The sequence below is a fragment of the Nicotiana tabacum genome, chromosome 16 (genome assembly GCF_000715075.1).
Source record: "Nicotiana tabacum cultivar K326 chromosome 16, ASM71507v2, whole genome shotgun sequence".
Lineage (NCBI taxonomy): Eukaryota > Viridiplantae > Streptophyta > Magnoliopsida > Solanales > Solanaceae > Nicotiana > Nicotiana tabacum.
The window spans coordinates 125,080,602-125,107,222 of record NC_134095.1 but is presented as its reverse complement, the minus strand read 5'-3'; the positions used below and the strand labels follow the sequence as shown (position 1 = coordinate 125,107,222).

The window sequence follows — 26,621 nt, the reverse complement described above, 5'->3', positions numbered from 1 at the left end:
GAGGAGATTTCAATGGTCATATTGGGTCATCTGCAGGTGGGTACACTGAGGTGCATGGCGGCTTTGGTTTCGGGGAGCGGAACGGAGGGGGCATTTCGCTGTTGGACTTTGCCAAGGCTTTCGATCTAGTCATTGCGAACTCGAGTTTTACGAAGCGGGATGAACATTTGGTTACTTACCAAAGTTCGGTGGCGAAGACTCAGATTGATTATCTCCTCCTCAGGAGATGCGACAGAAGGTTGTGCGAGGACTGCAAGGTTATCCCAGGTGAGACCCTCTCAACGCAGCATAGGCTTTTGGTGATGGACTTTTATATTAGGATAAGGAGGAAGAAAAGGTCAGTACAAGGACGCCCTAGGATTAGGTGGGGCGCCTTAACTAAGGATAAAGCTAAGGAGTTGGAGGGAAGGTTATCGGCAATGGGAGCTTGGAGAAGTAGTGGGGACGCAAACACAATGTGGTCGACGACGGTGGACTGTATAAGAAAGGCGGCGAGAGAGGTGTTAGGGATATCTACGGGCCACAATGGTGGCCACAAAGGAGATTGGTGGTGGAATGTAGTTGTCCAAGGTAAAGTGGAAGCAAAGAAGGCGGCTTACCTGCGGTTAGTAGGGAGCATTGACGAGGAGGAGAAGAGAGAGAACAGTCAAAGGTATAAGGTAGCTAGGAAGGAGGCGAAGATGGCAGTGACGGAGGCTAAGACGACAGCTTTTGCTCGTCTGTATGAGGAACTAAGGAACAAAGGTGGGGAGAAGAAGTTATTCCGACTCGCTAAGGCGAGAGAGAGGACAACTCGGGATCTGGACCAAGTGAGGTGCATAAAAGATGATGATGGCAAAGTTTTGATGGGAGATGACCAGATTAAGAGGAGGTGGCAGACCTACTTTCATAAACTTCTAAGTGAAGAAGGGGATCAGGATATTATACTTGGGGAATTGAGGAATGCCGACAGTAACCATGAATTAAGTAATTGTAGGGACATTGAGATTGATGAAGTCATGGAGGCAATACGTAAGATGAGAAGGGGCAGAGCTACCGGGCCAGACGAAATTCCAGTTGAACTGTGGAGGTGTGTGGGTAGAGCAGGCATGGAATGGCTTATTGCATTGTTTAGTTTTATATTCAAGACTAATAGGATGCCTGAAGAGTGGAGGTGGAGTACAATGGTCCCGTTGTATAAGAACAAAGGTGATGTCCAGAGCTGTAGCAACTATAGGGGCATCAAATTACTAATTCATACCATGAAAGTTTGGGAGAGAGTAGTAGAGATGAGAGTGCAAAGGACGGTGTCTATTTCAGACAACCAGTTTGGGTTCATGCCGGGGCGATCTACCACAGAAGCTATCCACCTTATTAGGAGGATGGTGGAACAGTAGAGGGATAGGAAGAAGGATCTCCACATGGTGTTTATTGATCTGGAGAAAGCGTATGATAGGGTTCCTAGGGAGGTCTTATGGAGCTGCTTAGAGGATAAAGGGGTCCCGGTTGACTATATTAGGGTGATTAAAGACATGTATGTTGGAGCTAAGACTCGGGTTAGGACAGTAGGAGGTGACTCTGAACACTTTCCAGTTATTACGGGGTTACACCAAGGGTCTGCGCTCAGCCAATTCCTATTTGCCCTGGTGATGGATGGACTGACTCATCATATTCAAGGGGAGGTGCCATGGTGCATGCTATTTGCTGATGACATTATTCTAATTGACGAGACATAAGGCGGTGTCAACGAGAGGCTAGAGATTTGGAGACATGCTCTTGAGTCTAAAGGTTTCAAGTTGAGCAGGACGAAGACGGAATACCTCGAGTGCAAATTTGGAGTTGAGCCGACGGAAGCAGGAGTTGAAGTGAGGCTTGACTCTCAAGTCATTCCAAAGAGGGGTAGTTTCAAGTACCTTGGATCGGTTATTCAGGGGATCGGGGAGATTGACGAGGATGTCACACACCGTATAGGGGTGGGGTGGATGAAGTGGAGGTTAGCGTCGGGAGTCTTGTGTGACAAAAAAGTGCCACCGTTACTAAAAGGTAAGTTTTATAGAGCAGTGGTTAGGCCTGCCATGTTATATGGAACTGAATGTTGGCCGGTAAAGAACTCACACATCCAGAAGATGAAAGTAGCAGAGATGAGGATGTTGAGGTGGATGTGCGGGCATACAAGGATGGATAAGATTAGGAATGAAGATATTCGAGAGAAGGTGGATGTGGCCCCCATGGAGGACAAGATGCGGGAAGTAAGACTCATATGGTTCGGGAACATTCAGAGGAGGAGCACTGATGCACCGGTGAGGAGGTGTGAGCAACTGGTTGTAGTGGGCACGCGGAGAGGTAGAGGGCGACCTAAGAAGTATTGGGGATAGGTGATCAGACAGGACATGGCGCAACTTAGGATTACTGAGGACATGGCCCTTGACAGGGAATTATGGAGGTCGAGCATTAAGGTTGTAGGTTAGGGAAAGTTGTGAATATTTCTACAGCACAATAGAGTGAGATTAGCCAGTTAGGAGTTAGACTAAGAATGTCATTGGTCGTCTATTGATGCAGGGCTTTACCTGCTAGTTTTACTATACCAGCCATCTATTTCGTATTTCGTATTCTGTATTTCATATCTCTTATATTGATGTTATTTTATTATGCATTTTTGTGGTACTAATATATCGGCTCCTGTTGCTTTTTTTGAGCCGAGGGTCTCCTGGAAACAGCCTTTCTACCCTTCAGGGTAGGGGTAAGGTCTGCGTACATATTACCCTCCCCAGACCCCACCTGTGGGATTATACTAGGTCGTTATTGTTGTTGTTGTTGTTGAATATTGAATTATCATCGAATAATCTGACTGGATTACATGTTTTTGAGGTGTAAATTGGGGATTTGGATCTAGGGATTTGAAAATAAGATTTGAAGATTTGGAGGCCGAATTGTTATCGGAATTTAGTAATTTTGGTATGGTTGGACTCGCGGTTGAATGGGTTGTCTGATTTTGTGATTTTTATCGGATTTCGCGACGTGGGCTCGAGGGTCGGGTTTGGCCAATTTTGAGATTCTTGGTGTGAATTTATTATTTTCGAGTGGGCTTTGTTCCATTAGCATATTTTGATGGTATTAATCTGTTTTGGATAGATTTGGAGCATTTGGAGGCCGATTCGAAAAACAAAGGCATTGCGGGCTAGAGTTTGGCCCGGATAGAGGTAAGTAATGATTGTAAATATTATTCTGAGGGTATTAAATCCCAGATTTCATATCGTTGTGCTACTTTGAGATGACGCACTCTCTAGATGACGAGCGTGGGGTCGTGCACTATTGGAAATTGTGACTTAGTCCGTCCCATATGGCTGTTAAGTCGCGTATTTGATTAAAAGCTTGTTTGATATCATTGTGTTTTGTAAAGTATTATCATGTTTTGGGCTGAATGCTATATTTGGGCCTCGTGCCAACTATTTTGGACCCTTAGGGGATTTTTACTACTTTTCCTCACTATTTTGACTTCATATTTGTACTCAGTCATGCTGTATTCTACTGTTTTCATAACTCAGCCATATTTACTCCATTTTGATATTTTAAATGATATTTTGGGCTGAGCATCATATTTTACTGTTGCCCGAGTGGCTTGAGATGTTTCTGACTGAGTGAGGCCGAGGGCCTATGTTGTGAGGATATTATGGGATCGGGCTACACGTCGCAGTAGGTTGTTATTGATTTATGATATTGTGAGGCCGAGGGCCTGATTGAGTTATGCCACGAGGTGGCTTGTTGTTATGAGGCCGAGTGCCTGTTTGATTATGCCACGATATGGCTTGTTATTGTGCTTGGGCCGTAAGGGGCCCCTCCCGGAGTATGTACACCCCCAGTGAGCGCGGGTACCTTGTAGCATTATGTCGTGGTTTACATATTTTCTTACTGCTCAGCTTTTATTTACTTTTATTATTTACTAGGTTGGCGTGCTCACATTACTCCCTACACCTTGTGTGCAGATCCAGGTATTTCTGAACCTGGTAGCGGGTGTTGATTGCTCAATGACAGAGTTATCAGAGTTAGTAAGGGAGCTGCCCGGCGTTCGCAGCCCTTCTCTCTCCCTCTTATCTTTCTTAGCCTGTTGTAGTTTATTTTTAGATTTTCGTTGTATTTAGACCTTAGTAGATGCTCATGACTTGTGACACCCCGATTCCGGGCTTGTGTATTTATTTCGCACTATTCATTTAGACTTACATTATGAGATATTTGATTACGTAAAGGCTTAAAATGACTTTTATTAAATATTGGTTAATTCGGGAAATGTGTCGGTTGGCCTAGTTTCACGATAGGCGCCATCACGACCGAGTTGGGTTTAGGGTCATGACAGTGTGAGATACATATGTGATACATGTTTGATACATGTGTCACAGAAAAAAAATTTGTACTCGATTTATTTACGAATTTTGATACAAAACCAGTCCAAATCACCACCAATCTTTCTCAAATTTTGTATAATAACATATCTATATGTTTTCAATGAATTTCAACTATACCCATAGAAAAAATTCCTTTTTTGCTTAGATTTTTGGAATATTGTATATATATATATATATATATATATATATATATATATATATATATCATTAAACCTCTATTGAAAACTCATCCATGAAATTTCCTTTCCGTCTTACATCTAATGTTGCTAATCACGCTTAAAAATATATAAGATGATTTTTGGATGTGATTCTTTGAGAGAAAGAACCTTATTTATTTGGTTTCTTAATTTTAATATGTGCTTAACTAGTTTTGGTAAGTTTATGACTAATGGCTAGAGGTTGGTAAATTGAGACTTATTTGGAACATTTGTATAAGTTTCCCACTGAAAACAAAAGATTATATCTTGTGAATAGAGTGTTTGAATTTGGTGATTAGTCTTGTAAATTATGAATAGGAGACGAAGAAAAGAAGAAATGGTAGAATGAAAAAGAGAGATTTATTTATAATAGAAAGACTATTTCAAAGAGGATAAGAGAAGGACAATGAAAATAAACTGGAATAAAAAAGAGAAGACAAGGATTATAGAAACAAAAAAGGAAAAACAAAGGTTAAATCAATAAGGAATAATTTGGAAAATAGAAATTTATGGTAAGGATATTTTTGTGTTGAAAAAGATTAATTTTCTACTTCTTTCCAAAAGCAGAAAAACTCTAATGCTACTCAAAAACACTTTTATGTTTTGGCAAAACACCTCAATTTTTTAAAAAAGTAAGTGATTTTAGCCTATCAGAAGCTTGGCCGAAAATGCTCTAATAACTTGTTTGGATGGTTGTTGCATATCGTTTTATAAAATATCGTATCGTATTATATTGTATTGTATCATATGATGAATACAATGTTCGGATAGACTGTATGTGTCACGATCCAAAATCCAACTAGTCGTGATGACATCTAAACCTAACCCGCTAGGTAAGCCAATTAACAATATCCAAATCCAATGAAATTAAATAAATAATTAAATGGAAGAGATTTTCTGAATCTTATACATTCCCCAGGGAATGATAGTATAAATCATGAGCTTCTAAGAATAAAATTTACAAAGCTGATATAAAATAAATACATCATCTATTCGAAAAGTACATGAATAGAGATTTATGAATCTAAGGCTACCATAAACAAGAGACAGCTACAACCGGAACGCAGGTATGTCTTCATGTCTAGCTTCCGTCGAACACAACAACATCATCAGTCAACATCTGCATGCAAGGTGTAGAAGTTTAGTATGAGTACAATCGATCCCATGTACTCAAAAAGTAACAAACCTAACATTAGGTTGAAAGTAGTGACGAGCTGGAAGAAAGATCGGGTCTAACGCCAATAACCAACAACAGTTCGTAACAACATAAAGTAAGTAATAAAAGAAGTTACTTAGAGTTAAAGTTCTCCGCTTATTCATAGTTCCCGGAAATAGTTCTGCCTTTCAAGTGTATAAGTAAAAACCCAAATCCTTTACCGAAATCGTCAAAAATATGAGTAAATTTGAAAATTGTAATTTTTTTCCAAAACCCTTTCAACGATATATAAGATGTTTCATCTTCAGATAGCATGAGGAAAATACATCTCTATTCCTACATGTCAATATACAGGTAAAATCATGAATGTCATCGAAAACCAGGTAGTAGAAGGAAATGCATCTCTATGCATATCTCAAGTACGCATGTCAAATGCAGTTATCTAAGTGACTCACTGTCTCATAATTTCCACTCATCACGCTCAATCACTCGACACACTCAGTCACTCAGTATTGATCAGGGCAGATCTTGCCCAATCATAATAACTGCTCGCAAATGCGCTCACTGGGGGTGTACAGACTCCGGAGGGGCTCCTACAACCCAAGAGCTATAATCTGCACGGGCAACTCACGTGCTGCATGGACAATTCACGTGCTATAATATCAATATCTAGATCCGCACAAATAACTCACGTGCTATAGTATTAATATCTGGATCCACACGGATAACTCACGTGTTGCGCGGACAACTCACGTGCTATAGTATCAATATCTGGATCCTCACAGACAACTCATGTGGTATAGTAACAATATCCTCACAATCAAACCCTCGACCTCACTCAGTCATCAATCTCTCCAGTATCTCTCTCACGGGCTCACAATGTCATGAAACTAGCCCGAAAATGATGATATAACGTATCAATGAATAACAATAGAGACTAAGATATGATATGTAATGAATAAATACGACTGAGCACAAAATTTCAATAAAATCAATAAGTCAATAGCAAGAAACGACCACTATGGATCCCAACAGTACTAGCATATAGCCTAGACATGGTCTCTAGCATGATTGATAGCTCAATTACTTTAGTACGTAGAGATTTCATGGTTACAGATAAAATAAGGTAACTACATAGTACCACAGAAATAACAGAGTCACAACTTACACGGTGCACACGACCGTCACCTAGTATGTGTGTCACCTCAACACTAACCACATAATACGTAATTTGGGATTTCATACCCTCAGCACTAAGTGTAGAAGTGTTACTTACCTCGAGCAAGCCAAATAATGCTTCAAGAATTCCATCCCGCGCGTACTGACCTCCGAATGGCTCAAAACTAGCCAAAAGCAACTCAAATGCATCAAATAATGCTAGAGGAAACAAACCCATCGATAAATGTTGAATCTTTAATCAAAAGCCCAAAATCAGCTAAAAAGTCAAAATATGGGCCCGTACCTCGGAATCTTACAAAACTCACAAAATCCGATAACTCATTCAATTACAAGTCCAACCATACTAGTTTCACTCAAATCCGACTCCAAATCGATGTTCAAAACATGGAAATTTTCATTATGAAACTTTAGGCTAAAACCCCCAATTTCTCTTTAAAATTCATCAACCAATTGCCAAAATTGAAAGTAGATTAATGTAATAATATCAAAATCAAGTGTAGAACACTTGCCCCAATCCCCATGATGAAAATTGCTCCAAACATCGCCTCAATCCGAGTTTCACATCTCAAAATATGAAGAAAGAACCAAAAGCTCGATTTTATAGCTTTTCCAAGCCATTTCCCCTTTTGCGGACACATGAGCTGCTTCTGCGACACGAGCTCCACTTCTGCAAACTCCACTAACCAGTTGACCACTTGAACCTGCAGATATTCATCTGCTTCTACACAATCGCAGATGTGAAGCCAAACACGCTTCTACGCTAAACCTCGTTTCTGCGCCCAAGACCTTCTCTTCTGTAGGGCCGCAGATGCGCTCCTATTCCCGCTTCTGCAATCTATTCTAGCCAAGCCTTACTTCTTTTCTGCGACCAACTATCCACATCTGCGGACTCGCATCTGCAGCCATCCTTCCACAGTTGCGGAAACACCAGAACCAGCATACCTACAGCAATGCAACATGGAATGGAAATGATCCGAATCTCGCCCGAAACTCACCCGAGCCCCTCGGGACCCCGTCCAATTATACCAACAAGTCCAATAACATAACATGGACCTACTCGAGGCCTCAAATCATGCTAATAACATCGAAACGATGAATCGTACCTCAAAGCGAACTTACCGAACTTTGAACTTTTCAACTTCCACAACTTGTGCCGAAACATAGCAAAACAACCTGGAATGAACCCAAACTTTTTACACAAGCCCAAAGGACATAACAAAGCTATACAAATTCCTGAAGCCACAATCCGAATCCGATATTAAAAAGTTCACTCCCGGTCAAACTTTCTAAAAATTCAACTTTCGTTGTTTCAAGCCAAAATCATCTATGGATTCCCAAATCACAATCCGGACGCACTCCTAATTCCAAAAAATACCCAACGGAGCTAATGGAACCTTCAAAACTCCAATCCAAGGTCAAATACTGAAAATTCAAACTTGGTCAACTATTCCAATTTAAAGTTTCCTAGTTAAGAATCATTCTCCCAAATCGATTTTGAATAACCTGAAAACCAAAACCGACAATTCACACAAGTCACAATATATCATACGAAGCTACTCATGCCCGTAAACTACCGAGCGAAGTGCAAATGCTCAAAACGACCGGTCGGGTCGTTACATCCTCCCCCACTTAAACATAAGTTTGTCCTCGAACGTGCCTAGAGTTGGTCTGAAGCCGCCAAAATGCCATGTAACCTTACCATGGACATACCCGAGGGTGATCCCACATCACCCTATCCCTAGGTCTGATAACACAACATAACTAAAATTTCTTAATTCAACCTAGCCCATAAACCTTAGAATCCAATTTCCAACATTCGGAATTTTCTATAAGATTAGAATTTCGCATCTACACACCGTATATAAGTTTGAACAAGTTGCATCAAGCCATATCCATAACCTAAGATGTAATCACATGATATACCACACCATTCAATTACCCATAGCAAAATTTCTGGTTACAGTAGTTGCTCAAAACAACCTAATTCCGGTAATAAACCTCATATCAAATAAAACCTCATTCTAAAACCTTCGTACACTGCCAATGATAAAAGAAACACGCAGAGACCCTTAACCACTCATCAGATCAACAAATCACGGAACTCTCCCTCCATCGACAAGAACTATAGCCAAATTTATCCGCTGACTCCCGATATTATCCTTCCAAATATAGAGCAATCAAATCCAATAACACTCATTCTAGGTCCGACTACTTCATCTTATCAGATGCCAGCTACTCTGCTGACACGCCACACCAATACTACACAGATCCACAAATCGTGCAATCCATGCAACAATATGAAACAATCCAGATGTACTTAATCATGATAAATGACTCGAACGAGAGAACCATCCCGCAAGCTCAACAAGTCCTCCACAACGAAATGCTAAAAATCACACACTGTAGAACCATAACACACGAATCTAACACAAAGGATCATACCTCAACATAACTCCGCCATAATGCGTGTACCCACCAAACACTCGTCCATATTATATACCTTAAGCCACCCTGCTCAAAATCAATAACCACATGCAATTTGACATCAAGTACCTAAAGTGCATTACCTTAACCACGGAGAAGCAAATGACACAATGTCACGTCGCGCCCCTTTTTCCTTCCGCAGAATCGGGTTCATGACATTTTGGTATGGGACAACTCATTCCTTTTGGGAAGGGGTTTGCATTTTGGAGAGTCACCACCTAACGATTTTTAAGGTGCGTTAGGGCACCTATGGGGTTCATTTATAACTATGTTTGGTAACCAGAGATAGGGTAAGGGCTTGAAATTATCCTAAGGGGAAGATGTTAGGCACCTATCAGGATCCACTAGTGTGGTTCCCGGCCAAACACTGTTTTGTGAATTTGTGCAATTAGAAAATAAACAAGTATGACTCAAATAGTAAAGGATTTGAGTTTAAATACACAAGTGTTTGAAAAACAATTAGCCAAAGGCACAATTTTGAAAAGAATTACAATCTAAAGCATGCTTATGAATGTAAAGGGGTGTCTTAGGTTTGCTTGTAATATGGATCACATCAATGCAATACCTGGTATGACACTCCTCAAAGAGGGGATACACGTGGTATTAATGCACCGGTCATCATATATATATCTACTCTTTTCCGCCCCGTGAAGGTAATTAAAGCGATGGTTGGTATTGACCCCTATTGCATGTTGTTACCTGTCCCTTCCTACTAGTCCTAGAGGAATTTAGGACTTCTATCCTATGAGGGAGGTTCTAGGCAGACCCTCAGGTTTAAAGGGAGCATGGAATAGAAACAAAAGGCTCAAGTATACCTCTATAAGTAGTGCATATAGACAGCATGACTCATATACAGATAAGGTCTGAATTCAGAATCCTAAAGTATGGTATCTAAGTGATTACAACAGAATTAGATTTATCACATGACTCAGAAAAGAAGTCTGAATCAGGCTTGCCTACTAATTTTAACATACTGACAATTAAACAAGGACAATTCTGTTTTTATTTAAGCAGTTACCTAAGGCTTGCCTAGGAGTAAAGTGATGTGCAGCAGTTCTTCCGAGTTATTAAAATAGTGTGGAAATTATTTTACCCTAAGAGCATGTTGTTCTAGTTGATACGAGTGCAGATGTTATCCCTAGTTATTTTAAACAGGATAATCAAGTGTGAAGCTATTTTAACCTCTTTTATAATCAGCAGTTTACACTAAGTGTTGAATCAAGTGTGAATGAGATCCTAAAACATGGTATCTAAGATGCATGTATAAAAATCATGATGTAGAATTCCTAGAGCAGGATTTCTAAATGCACATGGCAGGATTGCAGAATTTTCTAAGAGCAGGATTTCTAAATGCACATGGCAGCATAGAACATAATAGTAAAGTGCTAATTATTAGTAGACTTTAGCATATGATTTTTAAGGGTGCACATGCCGAAACAATAAACATGAGTCCTAAGAGCATGATTTCTAATGTATGTATGAACCCTAAGCATGGTTTCTACTGCGCAATTAGGAACATAAACCTAATAACATGTTTTCTACCCTTAACGACTATAGCATGCATATCTACCTTATCCCTTTTCACTAGCCAACCCCAATACTGATTTACAACAAGTTATTACAGACCAGCATTGAAGTGAATTACATGAGTAGAAATGAAAATAAGAAGTTACATTATAGGAAGCCTGATTAGGACTTCCTCTCTGAGTTATATAATCAATTACCCCAAGCGCTAAGATTGTTTCATAGCTTTTCCTCATATCTAGGTGTGTCGGAGCTCCCTAAGGACCTCAAGAGATCCCGTGCAGTGCTCACACCCAGATTTCATAGCCAAGACTGAGTAAGTGAAGTGTGGAAGGGCCAACTTTCATGTGTCTAAGTTCAGAAGGAGCTCAAGGGTCCCAAGGCAAGGCTCACACAAAAGGGGCAGAACCTAGTAGTCTAAGAGTATAGTGAAAGTGCATGACACATGTTTGAAAGGATTTTGTTTAAACTGGACTGACAGGTCCATTTTGAAAGCAATCAATAATAGAAAGGGTTTAAAGAAGTTGTATTAATAAGATAGAGTTCAAACACTTCAAGGTAAGACCACACACATCAAAATGAATGAATTCAGTAATCACATATAGGGTAAAAAGGGATTTGGGGATACATATATATTGACTACAGACACCTGACCTCAGCAGGAATATTAGGACTAGTAGGGACATGCTCAGAGATAGTTGGACACTGGCATAATCACAAACCAACCATAAAACACATAGAGGAGGGATAGGGGACTTGGGATTCACAAGATGGTAAGTACACAGTAGGCAAGAAAATTCAATCATCCAGGCATACTTGAATCAAATGAATTTAAAGGGAGGGGAGTGATGTCAGCATGCTTCACAACAAGACCACAAGTAAAAGCAGGCCAGAAGTAAAAGAAACTGAAATAGGAATAGAAACATATTGTTGTTGAGGCTTTAAATTGAACTAGGACATACCAGTGAAGATAGAGGTAAACAAATGAAAGAACCAAGGATTACAGGTGATTAGCCTTGGCTTGCAGCCGGCCAATAGTAGTAGAATAGCACATAATTTTTAAGTAAGAGAGGAGTTTTTGAACGCCAAGTTCATGTCTTGTTAATGAAAGACTTAGGGTATTTATAGCTTTGAAAATAAGTATAAAATAAGGTAACAAGTAAAGGTTTAGCACAATTATGGAAGTAATTACAATTAGAATCCAATTAATACAAGTACTTCCCTTTAATCAAGGAATTACAGCTCAAACGGACACTAACAGGTATAATTAAGGAAAGAAAATCAGTTTGAGAAATATTGGTTTTTACCATATAAGGGGTAGTAAAAGTATAGGGTACATGATTGAGTCTAAGTACAGAATACACTGATTTGGGGAAAGGATTCAGCAAGAATGAAGCATCACCGCAAATAAAGGAATGGAATCAATCAATTTAAACAAACGAGTAAAATTTTAGGAATTTATGAGAAAACCTTGCAATCAAACCGTAACATAAGGAAATCAGGATCAATCAAGAGGCAATCATGATTCTGCACTTCGACATATAAATAGAGAAGAATGAACAGGCGTATCAGACATGCAAGGTCGGCCATATCGACAAAAAGAAGCAAACTAGATAAACACAAACATACAGAAGTGGCATGAGTAGACTAAGGACTCAGTGGTAAAAAGAACCCCCTCGAAGCATGGCAATCAACAAAGTCAAGTAGTCATGGCTAACACATAGAACCAGAGTGAAAAACCAACCTAATAGGTAAAGAAGATCAGGCCAATCACACAGAAACAAGTAAAGAGAGTCTTTAAAACTCACAGTAACAAGTGAAAAAATATTTTAGAAATTAGGGTTTTAACAAAGTTGAGTTAAAAAAGCGGTGAGAACTCAGAATCGGTTAATATAAACAAAGAAAAGGATCTAACCATAAAGAACTCAATCGAAACATGTATACATACAAATCAAATAAACAAAGATAGTTCCAGAACCTCGGATAGAACCAAAATAAATAGGGTTTTCATCGTGATGAATCAGGTAGAAGAAAACATAAATAAACCGTTTAAACATAGTTAAATCATATGACAATACTGAAAATTAGAGGAGAAGTCTTTTAAAAGAGCTTAAGAAACCCTAATCTTGAAGACGAAGAGTCATTTTGGAAAACAATCGGGAAAACCTTTGAGAGAAACACTAAAAACTCGTAATATACACAGATCTAAAAAAATCGGAAAAATATTTAGAGTTAGGGTTTTAGAGAACCTAGAGAAGGTGAGAAAACTTTGAAAAGTTACCGGTTTAGCCGGAAAGTCACAGATCTTACTTGAACGGCCATGGATGGCTAGAAAATGGAATGAGAAATCATGGGAGGTGAGTGAACTGCCTCTGGTTCACTTGAAGGCCTCAAAATGATGACACATGTTCAAGAGGGAGCCATAAGGCTGGTAGGTGGTGAGATCACCATGGATTCAGGCAAGGATATGGCCGGAGAAGGTGGGTGAGGTTCATCGTAGAGGAGGGGAAGGGAGAAGGTTCTAGAGAGAACCAGAAGATAGAGAGAGAGAGAGAGAGATATGAGAGTCGATTGAGTGAATGAAGAATGAGAGGGTTTGGGGGGGTCGTTTGGGTTTAATTTAGGAAGGGGGAATGTGGATCGTTGATCTGAATGATCAACGGTCAAGATGGAATGGGGTAGGTCGGTCGGGTATGGCTTGGGTATTGGGATTGGGTCCGGTGGGTTTTTTAATTGGGTTGGGGGTCTGTTTGATTTAGGCTAAAATTGAAAGCCAATTTTGGCTATAAGTTAAATAGCCATTTTTCCCCATTTAATTTATAGAAAATAGTAGATAATTTATAAAAATAATTTAAAAATGCTAGAATGATTTACAATACATAATTAGCAATTTAAAAATACAGGATCGAATTTTATGCATATAAAACCTAATTAAACCTTAAAAGGGCTAATATTGCAATTATGTGCAATTTAGCTTTAAAAATACTAAATGTAATTATAAAAATATGTAAATATTACCTTATCCATATTTTGGCATAAATATAGAAATTCAATAGATGAATTATCAAAATAATAATTTTCGGAAATAATTATTGGGGATTTTATAGATCAAAAGGGAGAAAATAGATCAATTTAAAACCCTTTAAATTATGAAAAAATAATAAAACCCTTGGACATGCTTATATATGTATATATGCTATTTTGAAGGTATTTTGCATATTGACAATATATAGGAAAAAATTGGGTATCAACATGCCACAAAAAACCCGAAAGAACATAACCAATGTGCGATCAATCATGCATCCCTCAAATACCCATCTCGCTCAAATTCCGCTATAATGCCCAAATAGAACCGCACCATGTGTGCATATAACCAATGAATTATAACTCCTCATAGCATAGACGAGTAACTCACGGATCATTTCAGAACACAAATAAGCTCAATAACAACCGAATGGCACATCCCTCAATCATAGCATTATGGAGCCAACCAATCCGACCCGGTGTAGAATACACATCCTAATTGGGCCTACCAATGGACCCCAAATAAACCCTGATCATCCACAAATAGATAAATAACCCTCTGAAGGTCCACAATGACCTAACCATAACACATACCATCCTCTGACTAGCTTTGGCCACATTTTCACAGTCCACAACCACGAAACAATCTGCTCCTGAGAACTCCTAGTCTCCAAATCCATTAAACACACGAATCACCATATCTGATCCCCAACTTCACAGCCCAAATGTCTAACACATCTCTCTTACATGATCATCCCACGAGGAAATACTTCTCTAATTCTTCAAATGCCACATAGTAATATCTGAAAATCAGCAATTGATCAACCAGGAGAGAGTCGCAACACCTATGGAGTATCCATAAATCAAAACACAGTGCGCCTTCTGAAATATACACCCTCCTCAAGTAATACTAAATAGTAATATCATTCACCTAGTCATCTAAAATCGTCTATGATGCCTAAGAATTTAGGATCTTCCTTTAAAAATTGAATCATGACCTTGCCCATGCAAATCTCAATCCCAATCAGTTAGAAACCTTCTATTTGATCTCATCCAGGAGAAAATCACAATACACAACATGTTTCACACACCGGTATGAAAAAATATACCTCGAACCATGGTAAAAACCATTGAAGACATCTTGAAACCGCTTTGCACATAACAAAGTCATTAGAACTAAATCCCTCTAACTCAACCAAGACACACAGGTCACCAAAACCCAAGAGTATTACCTTGAAACACCTATAGAGACTCGACACATCATAAGAACCAAAAGAGCCAATCACATCCATTAGCATACTGATCCAACACGTTACCAAGTTGTCCTAATTCTCCGAGTTCCTCCTGAATTGCTTCCAAATTGATACTTCTCCTTGCTAGAATACTACGATTGTCACGACCCAAAATTCACTAAGGATCGTGATGGTACTGGACACCTCTTTCAGGCAAGCCAATCATAAATACTTAATTTAGGCCTTGTTTTAATAATTTTGAAAAATATAATTTTTCCTTCAAGTTTACTAGTAACAGATAACCATTTCAAATTAAATAGAAACGTTTAGGAATTAATACAAATACCCCATAATCATCACAGAACTCGGTGTCACAAGTGCATGAGCGTTTATCAGGGAATGAAATAAAATACAATAATTGTCCGGAATACAATTGGACATGAATTAAATGATATAGCTCAATACTCTGAAGGAGACTCTGCTGGCCGCGGATCGTCTCGCAAGATGCAGCTCACCTAAGTTCCCGCATCAACCATGCCGCTACGCCACTAAGCCACTAGCCACACATGAACCTGTGCAACAAAATGCACAACAAGTGTAGTATGAGTACGAAAACAACGTGTACCTAGTAAGTATCCCGTCTAACCTCAAAGAAGTAGAGATGAGAGGTCAACTTCGATACTTACTAGTGGTCTAATAATAATATATAAATAATGTGAATAATCATGGATTCATTAAAGCAGCAATAAACTCAAGTAAGTCAAGAAAACAAGTAAACATCCCTTTTACATTTAGGAGTCTCCAAATTTATAATCTATTATTTATCAGTTTATCTCAGACCAGGGAGGCAATATCAATTTACAGATCTCAATCAAGCATTACAAGCATGCGCAAATCATGCTTAGGTCGTACGGTTCGATCCAACAAATATTTAAACTGTGCACTGCCAGAGGGTCGAATGGTGCGAACCATAATGCATCTATTTATTCTGCCGAGGCATTCAGCACATTCCAAAATTAAACACACACAGATAGTCAATCAAGAAGTCATCAGGGAACAATTATCCAAAGAAAGCCAATTCTCTTTTAACAATTTAAGAAAATGAAGTTTAATCTTTTTAGAAATTCATTTACTAATTCGATGTGATTTAAGCAATTCAAACTGTCAATAAGATTACAAATATTCAAAGTATAGCATGCTTTCGGGTCGTAGACTACCTCGACTTAAACATAATAGTAGCTACGCATGGACCCTCGTCACCTCGTGCGTACGTAGCCCCCCAAAAATAGAAGCACATAACCAATTATTTCACCTATGGGGATAATTCCCTCTTACAAGGTTAGAAAGGAGACTTACCTCGCTCCGAACTCCAATGACCGGCTTCCAAGCCCTTCTGACGACTCAAACCGATGCCCCAACGCTCCAAAACTAGCCAAATAACGGGCAAACCAATGAAAATACACCCTAATATTCATAACAATTCAATTTATATAAAATCCCAATTCCGCTCAAAAAGTTGACAAAATTGCCCTCGGGCCCATGTGTTTGGATTCTGAAATTTTTCGAAGATGAAGTTTACCCATGACCTCACGAACTCAAATATATGATTTTCTCTCAATTCCATGCCCAAAATTGTGGTAAAAATCCAAAATATAAATTTTTAGGTCTCCTACCAAAAGCCCACAAATTTCTACCAAATTTCATGCTCAAATCCGTATATAATCCAAGTATTAACTCAAAACTAGTAGAAACCACTTACCTCATGCTTGGCGATAAAAATGGCACTCCCAAGTTTCTCCAAAATCGGCTCCCATGGAGGAAAAATGGTGAAAATGAGCCAAACGTTCACGTAAAAGAACACACTGCCCAGCCCGCTTCTCGCACCTGCGGTCCACCTGTCGCTTCTGCGGCTCCGCACCTGTGTAAATCTCCATTGTAGGTGCGGTCTTAGCTAACTCGCCCACGACCGCTTCTGCGGGGCCAGGACCACTTCTGCGGTCTCGCTTCTGCGAAAGTTGCGTCGCACCTGCGCCCCTAGCCAAACCCATCCATTTCTGCTTCTGCGACACCAGGGCCGCTTCTGCGGCTCTGCACCTACGGCCAAAACCTCGCAGGTGCGGTTACACCAGATACCAGCTACTTCAATTCTTCTTCAAATTAAAATTTTGATCCGTTAACCATCCGGAATCCACCCGAGGTCTCCGTGACACCAACCAATTATACCAACCAGTCCCAAAACATAATGCGGACCTACTTGAGGTCTCAAATCACATCAAACAATGCTAAAATCATGAATCACACCCCAAATCAAACTTGATGAACTTGAGAAATTCAAACTTCAACATTCAATGCTGAAACCTATCAAATCACATCCAATTGACCTCAAATTTTACACACTAGTCATATTTGATGTTGCAGACCTACTCCAACTTCTGGAATCGGAATCCGACCCCAATATCAAAAAGTTTACTTCCGGTCAAACTTCTCAAATACTTTCAAATTTACAACTTTAGCCAAATGACTCCAAAATGACCCACATACCTCTGAATTCACTTCCGATCACGGTACCAACAACAGATTTACCATATGGATCTATTCCCAGACTCGGAATCCCAAACGGACATCGATAACACTGAAATGCACTATAACCCAAACTTATGAAATTCTTCCAAAAATGCTAACTTCCATAATAGGTGCCGAAACATTCCCAGGTCTTCCAAAACCCGATCCGGACATACGCCCAAGTACGAAATCATCCTACAAACCTACTAGAACCTTCAAATCCCGATTCCAAGTCCGTTTACTCAAAAACTCAATCTTAGTCACTTCTATCAACTAAAAGCTTCTGAAACTAGAATTCTCTTTCCAAATCGACTTTGCACTTCCCGAAATTCAATTCCGACCACGCGCACAAGTCATAATACCTGAAGTGAAGCTGCTCATGGCCTCGAACTGTTGAACGACGTGCTAGAGCTCAAAACGATCGATCAGGTTGTTATATTCTCTCCCACTTAAACATACGTTAGTCCTCGAACGTGCCGAGAACTGCACTGGAGTTGTCCGAAATCACTGTTTAACACCTCGAGCACCTACCTGTGCTACCACAACTTGGCTGGGCACCTTAGCTTGATCAATGTGAAGATATCCTTTTTCACCTAAGAAAATAATCCTTAGAGCCCAATTCCAATATCCGGAATTCTCTCCCAGGCCTGTTTCCAACATACGAACATCGTATCAATCACCACATGATGTACCAGAACATGAGTACATACCTTTGCGGAATTCACACCTTGCACCGCTTTATTCACAGGACCACAATAACATTCTCTAAGCATAATAGTCGAAATTCCATGAATCTGATGCTCCCATTTCACCTCATGACATACATAGGTCTTGCTCTAACTCTTACAATACCGCTACGACGGAAGAGATATGTAGAAATTTATAATCAACTACCAAATCAACAAATCATTAGGTCTATACTCCTGACAGAACCATCAAGTCATTCTGAACTAAATAATGGTCTTTGCTCCTTAATATACTTCATATAATCAGATTGCACTGATCTTAAATCCAATGATCTCATCTCAACCAATGCGAACTGCTCAGGCAATAAGCCACCCTGGACATAATCAAAAGTCTCATATGATGCCACAATGTGCTAATAAGCTACCAACTCGAATGTAATACAAAAGGGAAATGAACTCTGGAAAGGACTACTCAACTCACACACTAATATGAACTTTCCTCAAAAAATGGGAAACAAGACACACAAAAATAGGGTATAGAAAGCTGTATTCGACATCACACTATTGCGGCGTGCAACTCGATCCAAATAACATACCCGTGGCGGCGTGCCACCCGATCCACTCATAAAATTCACATAAGGAGATACACATCGAGCTAAATTGCTCATTCCAACAAAATACCGAATATCGGTCACAAGCACGCTAAGTGCATAATACCATCCCTGGAGAGACATATAGCGCCATAAGCTACAAAACCCAAGCACAACTGAGGTGCGATATATGATCTGAATCTCAAGAACCATTATATGACACCATCGCTACGCGAATCCTCGACGCATAAAAAATTTATCAAGCCATTTCATGACTCACACGACACAATGTAATGTTACATGAAATAGCCGACGATGAACTAGCACCCAACGTCCGAATACTCTTTTATAAGGAGCGCATTGCTGAAATGAACACATTTGACCTGATATAGAGCCTACATTCATATTTACATCCATCCACAAGTCTCAAGACGATTCTGATCGTATCGAACTAGACTAATAACCTTTCCTGGGTCCATAAAAATCCCTTTTTCCTATAACTCACAAGGACAATCATCATAACCGGAGTAAACCTCCGCAGTTCACAACCCAATAAACCAAGTGCCCTCCATGCATAAATTCTCACATTAGCGATATTACCACTACCTTCATAATTGTTTTAAATTTCCAATCAATCAAGTAACTACATGCCATACTTATACAACCTCCCCGTAAGACACGCTCCAACGACCTTCCACACCAGATAACAAGTCTGCACATCCACACCACTAACACTGTAAAGCAATTCAAGAATCTGTAACCAGGACGCAGAGCCTCTTTCACAAAACATTGATCTCAGGTGACGCTGAAGACAATACCAGCTTACTTTAAAAATCCAAGTTCCTTTCCTGCTTATCCGAGCTCGTGACCTCCTTGCTAACACCGAACTGCTACCTTGGTTCTCACGTTCAATCCCAATCTTTTCCAATTTATCCTTAATTGCTTTAGAATAATAATAACTTCATTCAACACATAACACACTCAACTCGCACTCATCTCGAGTGGCCTTGAAACACGAGACCATGCTGCCTCAAACCTCATGAACCACCTCATATCTTTCTTGTGAGAACATTCGCATCTCAACTAGTATATCCATTCTGAAAATTCCTCTACGAATCCAAAGACCTTTCCTCTTTTTACTCCTGATGCCACACTGCAAGTCGAAAACATCATTGATCATTCTGAGCCTTTTATCGTAATCTGCTACAAAAGCTTGATTCTTAACCATATTGCGGGCTTAAATCCATAGGCACCACATTTTTAACCCTTGAATTTACTAGGACCTTGTTGAAAGCTACCCACTCTGACTTGGTCTCGAATATAGTCAACTCCATGAATCTTCTAGTGCATGAACACCCTCTCGACGAAGCACCAGACTGAATCACTTCCCTTGAAAATCACCTCTGGACGAAGCATAAATCCTGAATCTTCCCAAAGCCTGATAATGATCTAATATGGCCAACCGTAGCACATCTTCATTAGATTCCTTGCCTCAAATGACCACTTATATTCTTTTCCCTTAGTTGAATAACTCGGCAATACGCCAATGACCCAAAATCTCACCAATAGACGACCATGCAATCCAACTGTGGGCTGTGGGACTCTCCCACTTAGCTTGAAGACACTATTACACAACTCTGGAACCCACCAAAATTCTTTATCTCTTATTGACATGACCTTGCGCAATCAAACTGTCATATCCCCCGAAATCCTTCCGTTGGAATTTCATGAACACTCCTAATTCTATAGAAACATCCACATATTCGACCCCTTACTAGATAGCCAGTAAAATCCTCCGCAAAAGCTTCACCAACCACGCGGCCGCTGACCTGCTCTCCGAAGATAACCTACCTGAGCCTGCGCTCATTCACCAGCTGCACAAGTCCATTCACTCCTCGTGGTCATTAACTAAAATGTACGACAATATCTTCCTATCCAAGTCATGTTGTATCCTTCTCTATATCAAGCAACTCCTTTCTGTCGTATCCAATCTATTACCGTAGTATACTAGCCAATATTTTAAATTAAGCCCGTAGACCCAATCACCGTCCACTAAAATTCCCCGAATCATTCCAAACATTCCTTAAGGTGCGTAGTCATCCTACCACAAAACCCATATGCAACTCCTTCACTCTCCCACTTTGGTGGAACTCGCTCCTTTAATCAACTACTTGATCTTCACTTCTTATACCCGGCCTTCTAGAAATTTTAACCACCGCCTGACACTTCCCACATGTCCTTCCTCATCCTTTGTTGCCCAGTTGTTGTCTTGATTCAATCTCATTCTCCGCAACATTGGAACCAACAGATCGTCACTAACTTTAAATATCCGCGAGGTCATCTTTCTTGAGCCATCAACACTAGAAACACTGATTCAATCCTGAACCACCGTACACCGCGATCTCTGACAGTTGCCTCTACATTATGATTTCACAATATCCTACCCCAAGGCGAATTGAAGAAAACTATAACACAACTTAACATATTCAATCGAAGACGATGATACCACATCACAGATGAAAATTCCACCACACTTGAAAACACCAAGTCTCGTTACTCTATCAACCCAAACCTGCACGTATATAGTCCGATTATCGGAAATAAAATACAGAATCTCTAAATCATGCATTGAGAGAACTCCCTTCCAAGTTATACACTACTTCCACGCATGGACAATCATCCCACTATCACATCAATACCATGCGATAAACATTCATGAGCATCATAGTAACCTGTGCATAGCCTCAAAGCTCTCCAAAGTACAGCTACAGAGCTGAAATGATAGGATATCCTTCCGCAAGGTGACAACAATAGCACAACCAATTGTGCCGGGAGAAACATCACGTACCACATATGTAGTACCATTAAGATTATTCAATTCTCGCTTTATAATAAGCGCTTCGCATCGCGTAAGATCGAGTAGGAAAGAAACAAGGGCATAAGCCTCAAAGGAATCAAATCGCACTATGAGGAAATAAAGAAGGGAAGTACTCCTAATAGCCTTGTAGCCTCTCGAAGATAAGTACAGACATCTCCATACCGATATGCAAGATTTTACTAGACTCGCTCATGACTCGTGAGACCAAAGAGAACCTAGTGCTCTGATACCATGTTGTCATGACCCAAAATCCACTAAGGGTCGTGATGGCGCCGGAAACTGCTATCAGACAATCCAATCATAAATACTTAATTTAGGCCTTGTTTTAATAATTTTGAAAACTATAATTTTTCCTTCAATTTTACTAGTAAAAGATAACCATTTCAAATTAAATAGAAATAAACGTTTAGGAATTAATACAAATACCCCACAATCATCCCAGAACCCGGTGTCACAAGTGCATGAGCGTTTACTAGGAAATAAAATAAAATACAATAACTGTCTGGAATACAATTGGACATGAATGAAATGATACAGTACAATACTCTGAAGGAGACTGTGCTTGTTGTGGATCATCTCGCAAGATGCAGCTCTCCTAAGTCCCTGCATGAACCATGCCGCTACGCCACTAAGCCACTAGCCACACATGAACATGTGCAACAAAATGTACAGCAAATATAGTATGAGTACGAAAACAATGTATACCCAATAAGTATCCCGTCTAACCTCGAAGAAGTAGAGATGAGAGGTCGACTTCGACACTTACTAGTGGTCCAGTAATAATATATAAATAATGCGAATAATCATGGATTCATTAAAGCGGCAATAAACTCAAGTAAGTCAAGAAAACAAGTAAACATCCCCTTTTACATTTAGGAGTCTCCAAATTTATAATCCATTATTTATCAATTTATCTCAGACCATGGAGGCAATATCAATTTACAAATCTCAAGCATGCGCAAATCATACTGAGGTCGTACGACCTGATCCAACAAATATTTAAATCGTGCACTGCCAGAGGGTCGAATGACATGAACCATAGATGCATCTATTTATTCTGCCGAGGCATTCGGCCCATTCCAAAATTAAACACACACAGATAGTCAATCAAGAAGTCATCAGGGAACAATTATCCAAAGAAAGCCAACTCTCTTTTAACAATTTACAAAAATGAAGTTTAATCTTTTTATAAATTCATTTACTAATTCGATGTGATTTAAGCAATTCAAACTGTCAATAAGATTACAAATATTCCAAGTAAAATATGCTTTTGGGTCCTAACTACCCGGACTTAAATATAATAGTAGCTACGCACGGACCCTCGTCACCTCGTGCGTACGTATCCCCCCACAAATAGAAGCAGATAACCAATTATTTTACCTATGGGGACAATTTCCTCTTACAAGGTTAGAAAGGAGACTTACCTCGCTCCGAAGTCCAATGACTGGCTTCCAAGCCCTTCCGACGACTCAAACCAATGCCCCAACGCTTCAAAACTAACCAAATAACGGGGAAACCAATAACAATACACCCTAATATTCATAACAATTCAATTTATATAAAATCCCAACTTCGCTCGAAAAGTTGACAAAATCGCCCTCAAGCCCACGTGCCCGGATTCTAAAATTTTTCGAAGATGAAGTTTACCCATGACCTCTCGAACTCAAATATATGATTTTCTCTCAATTCCATGCCCAAAATCATGGTAAAAATCCAAAATATAAATTTCTAGGTCTCCTACCAAAAACCCCCAATTTTCTACCAAATTTCATGCTCAAATCCGTATATAATTCAAGTATTAACTCAAAACTAGTAGAAACCACTTACCTCATGCTTGGTGATGAAAATGACACTCCCAAGTTGCTCCAAAATTGACTCCCATGGAGGAAAAATGGTGAAAATGAGCTAAGCCCTCGCTTAAAAGAACACACTGCCCAACTCGCTTCTCCCACCTGTGGTCCAACTCCCGCTTCTGCAGCTCCGCACCTGCGGAAATCTCTATCGCAGGTACGGTCTTAGCTAACTCGCCCACGATCGCTTCTACGGGGCTAGGACCGCTTCTGTGGTCTCACTTTTGCGAAAGCTGTGTCGCACCTACGCCCCAGCCAAACCCAGCCATTTCCACTTCTGTGACACTAGGGCTGCTTCTGTAGCTCCGCACCTACGGCCAAAACCTTGCAAGTGCGGTTACACTAGATACCAGCTGCATCAATTCTTCTTCAAATTCAAATTTTGATCCGTTAACCATCCGAAATCCACCCGAGGTCTTCGAGACCCCAACCAATCTTACCAACTAGTCCCAAAACATAATACGGACCTGTTCGAGGTCTCAAATCACATCAAACAATGCTAAAATCACAAATCACACCCCAAATTAAATTTGATGAACTTAAGAAATTCAAAATCATGTATTTCAAATGATCAAAATCGTGTATTTCAACTTCAAAATACCTACTACAAAAGAATGCATCAAAAAATGAGAAATACCACCATATCGTTTAACCTTTTCCTAAATCACCCAAAAGACAAATAACACTAAACACTTTAGGTTGCACTTTCCTCAAATTAAAGCATATTTGTTTCTACATATGACAAGTTATTTGGACTAGTCATTGCGTTTGGTGCTTTGTGTGATGTTGAAAATTTCCTTCCATTATGACCACGACCTAATTGTTGTATTTTACTTTTAGAACAATTAACCCATTTATCAATGAATATTAAAACTTTAACACAAAAGCAACTGCTAAGAAACAAATCAAACTTCAACACTGAATTCATATATGCTTTCAAAGAATATTTTTTAACTGGTAAACCCTAAAGTCATTCTTAGATTTAAAGAGAAATTGTAGTAAATCATCTTACAAAATAGACACGTAAAATTAACGTAACAAGATGCTAATTCACTCTTAATATCACAACAAGTTACGAGCAACTAATTAGAAAAAATGAGAAAGAGAATGAACCGTAAGATGTTATTCTGAATTTAGATCATTTTACAACGTCAAAATCAAAAGAAGGCAAAACCGCGAACAAGACCTCAAACGAAAATACACTGACCCGATTGACTCAAAAAATGGAATTCCGTCGAACCTCAAGCTTGTATGTTAGCCTTTCTGTACTTTGGTGCTAATTGAAGGGCTGATTTTGACGGTGAATTAAATACGAAGCTTAGCCATTACAAATGAAGAATGACGAGGTTTGTATTTTGATGAGTTTGCAAATAGAGAAAACGAAAAAGCCACAGGAATAAAGGAAGGGGAAAATCTGAGGGCTGCTTTGATAGTCACGTTTAGCATACACAATTTGTTGACAGAATTATGCCTTTGTCCCCCTTTTTCTCTGTTTTCCCCATTTCTTTTCGTTCTCTCATCATCTCTCTCTCTCTCTCTCTCTCTCTCTCTCTCTCTCTCTCTCTCTCTCTCTCTCGTTCCCAATTAAGTGTGTGGTGATGGAGTTCGCTGGCTTTGGGCGTACTCCAGATGAAGAAGAAAATGAAGTGAGGTCGTTCCCTTTTTTAGACTACGAGTCGCTGCTCAGTTTTTGAGGAAGAAGCTCTTTTTCTTTTATGCGTGTGTGTTTGCATTTTGTGTTGCTGGTTGCCAACTTTTAGGATGTTAGGTTTTTGCTCATTTTTAAGGGCAGTGAGGGGGTCCTTTTCAAGAGAGCTCCGTCGTTGCTCTCTTCTATATTAGCTCCTCCGTTCTAGCTGTTGTCCCTGTGTTCTGTGGCTTTAGCCTTAGGTTAAGAGAGGAAGATATCTTTTATCTGGTTAAGGGGAGTTTGGGCTATTGGGTTGGAGAATAAAGAAATTGAGCTTGGCTAAATTTTTGGGCCAACTTTTGTCTAAGAATGGTCCTCTCTTGGACCTTATTTTGACTTTAAAATCAAGACCATGTCCATCTTAAAATGAATTTGGGTTTTTTCTTCTTTTCTAAAGAACAATTTAAAAATACAACTATTACTAATTCATGCTAGTTAAGTAAATATTATAATGCAAAAATACTAAAATTACACATTAAGGTAACAAATAAAATAATTTTTGTATTTTTGAATTTTATTTAAGGTAGATAAACTAAAAGTAACAAGATAAAGTACCAATTACCTAAATAAAGAAAATATTTTTTGTAAATTTCATTTTGGTGACAAAATAAAGTAATAGAGTCAAAACTAATTGAAATAGCAATATTAGGCCTAAACTAAATTTTTATATGCTAAAATATGTAAAATCTCGGGGAGGGTCAAAAATCACATGTCTACAGCTGCCCCTCTTTGACTGGAAACTCGAAGAGTTGTCAGACGAAGAACGGCGAGATAGGTTTTTTTGACCCGACCCTTATTTAGAGAAACCAAAAACTAAGAGAAAGGAGAATATTGCCGAGCCCTGGTATCTGAGCTGCCTACATATCCTTGGCTATAAAGGAATCAGGCCACATGTAGTTCAGAATTAGGAAAAGTGATGGAGTACCGATGTGGAGAGCCGATTGAGGTGCCGTTGAGGTTCCGGTCCGCAATTCCTATTATTAAATCAAAAATGAAAAAGACTAACTAAGTATGTCAACTACGAGTTACAAGATTACTATCTATAAGGATTCTGAAGCTTGATCTTGAGTCTTGAATGGTTCTTCATGCAGACTTTAAATTTGAATCTTGGCGCTTGCTAGCTGCAGGTGCTAGCTCGTTCTTCTTCAGCTTTTCAGATCAAGACCGAATATGCAGTGCTCATGACTTTA

General features: G+C 39.4%; 1 long non-coding RNA gene across 3 annotated transcripts; it reads right to left on the bottom strand.

The window, feature by feature from the left end:
- Positions 1–22,359: 22,359 nt before the first annotated feature.
- On the bottom strand, positions 22,360–25,610 carry LOC142170765 (uncharacterized). Of its 3 annotated transcripts, none has more exons than XR_012700273.1 (3): positions 23,719–25,610; positions 23,316–23,387; positions 22,360–22,494 (listed from the first exon to the last, which is right to left on the bottom strand). It is a non-coding gene; the product is annotated as an uncharacterized LOC142170765 (long non-coding RNA). The 3 variants fall into 3 exon arrangements; XR_012700272.1 differs by having other exon boundaries at positions 22,360–23,387; positions 23,719–24,208; positions 24,949–25,610; XR_012700271.1 differs by having other exon boundaries at positions 22,360–23,387.
- Positions 25,611–26,621: the final 1,011 nt, after the last annotated feature.